Source organism: Montipora foliosa, chromosome 2 (genome assembly GCF_036669935.1).
Source record: "Montipora foliosa isolate CH-2021 chromosome 2, ASM3666993v2, whole genome shotgun sequence".
Lineage (NCBI taxonomy): Eukaryota > Metazoa > Cnidaria > Anthozoa > Scleractinia > Acroporidae > Montipora > Montipora foliosa.
In genome coordinates, this window is record NC_090870.1 from 11,126,896 (window position 1) to 11,128,869 (window position 1,974).

Here is a 1,974-nt window from a genome sequence, read left to right on the forward strand (position 1 = left end):
GACCCTTGGACCTATTTGAAGTAATGCGAGAGGTTTGAGAGGCAGTTGTCCCATTTGTCTAATTTTGACTCAAGAAGTTCAGAAACATGTGTGAATGCTGAAAAATGAGCAAAGTGGTATGACTTTTTTTGTCTTGTGCAAACTGAGCTAGGGCCATATCATTAATTTCGTTATCAGTGGCAATGTAAAATATTTTGAGAAATTTTCTCAAAATGTTTTATTTTGGGTAACCAAAAGATTACCTGTAAGTCAACCTAAACATATCCTTATAAGTAAATGTGAAATGTTTTTTTTTAAATCTAACTGTTGTTTTCAACAGTATGTTTTGTTAGCCTTTGTTATTTTTTCTTTTATCGTATCTGTTTGTTTCACAAGTTTGTTGATAAAAGGGCGAGTGGAAAGATCGTCATTCAGGGCCTTTGACATTTTAAATTGAGGGTGTGGACCATGTGATTTTCACATTTAATCTTGTTCAAAGTTCTTTGCTTACAACAGATTCTTTCAATTTTTCAACCATTGGTTTGTTGCATAATTTATGATCTTCCCTGAAATTTTGTTTATAATTGACGGTATTTTACTGCTATCAAATAATATTTGTGTTCACAAATGCAAGCATGGTAATCACTATGTATAGTGGTATGTATATACAGTATATTTTTGAAAAAGGGAATAAGTGACTGATCAAAATGATACTTGCCCAATGACTGGAAAATACATGTCCTGGAACAATGCACTCAAGCATTGTTGTTTATTTTCCAGTACAGATCAAGTAACTGTTCTGACTGTCCACATAATTGCTAAAAGGTCTTTGTTTATTGTGTTCTTTAAAGGCCACAATTTGTTTGGTGGGCATTGAGAAATACAACCTCTGGCTCGTTTCAAGTGAAGCCAAATTCTGCCATTTTTGTAACTGCTGGCAATCGCCATCATTTGAAACTCTGGATGCTGCCCAGAAGAACAGAAGTCGACGATTTTCTTACCTAGTTACAGCCCCAAAAAATGTGGCCTCTGGAAAACAAAAATGGCCTCTGTGGTTGCAATTTTTTGAAACTGGCATACTCTAGCACAGTAAAACTAGAAATTGTTTTCAGGTAAAACGACCATGGATGTAAAGTCGAAGATTTATGTTACAATCTTTTTTCACTATTTGAAATTTTGATGAAATATTTTATGAAATTAATGATCTTGATAGTAAAAGATTATTTGAACAATCAGATATAATTATGGAGACCTGTGGAGAGTATAATGAAGAAAATGTAAATAATTTTGAATTAAAGCTAGAGTAAAAAATTCTTATTTCTTTGAGTTACGCTTCCTTACTCCTTACTAACTTCTTACTAACCGTGCGTGAGGGCCGTACTGGGGAATATTGGCAGCAAGGTCCGTACAAAAACGACCGAGGGCCAATATTCCCCAGTACGGCTCAAGCTAGCTCTGTTAGTAAGCAGTTTATTATATGGTTTTTAAATTACCTTTTGCTTTGTTTCTGCAAGCCCGTAATCGGCCCGTGGGCATTACGGGATAGTAATACCCTACAATTCAGTCACAATTAGCCAATCAGAGCGCGCGTTATATCGGCTACAATGACAAGCCATATTGTAATGTTGAGTAATCACCATCATCACACATTGTGGAAACTCAGTTTTACTAAAACCTTACATAACAAAGTCCCAAACGTTTCTGCCAGGGATAGAAATCTAATCTTTTGTTTCGTTAAAAAAAGACCTTGCTGCTAATTATAGAGTGAAATCAACCCTAAGAAAAAAGAATCTGGATACATCAAATGACAAAATGTCATTGGTATGTGGTATGTTATGTCTTGGTAGAACTATCTCAATGCAAAATAGCCGTGAAGTCAACCTGTTACTTAATCTTTGCAACTTTAAGGACAGTGCCTACTAATTCAAATGTATTTTTGCGTGGTTTATGAAAATGCAGAAAAGGCAGATCTTGACGATTGTTAATGAAATCCAA

The 1,974-nt window shown here is 35.0% G+C and overlaps 1 protein-coding gene across 1 annotated transcript in view; it reads left to right on the forward strand.

Moving 5' to 3' along the window:
- LOC137992411 (zinc transporter ZIP3-like) overlaps positions 1-1,139 on the forward strand; it is a 3,353-nt gene extending 2,214 nt beyond the window's left edge. The window contains exon 1 of the mRNA XM_068837746.1: positions 1-1,139. This exon is cut by the window's left edge and continues 2,214 nt beyond it. The gene's annotated coding sequence lies outside the window, so the exon portion shown is untranslated.
- The last annotated feature ends 835 nt before the right edge of the window (positions 1,140-1,974 follow it).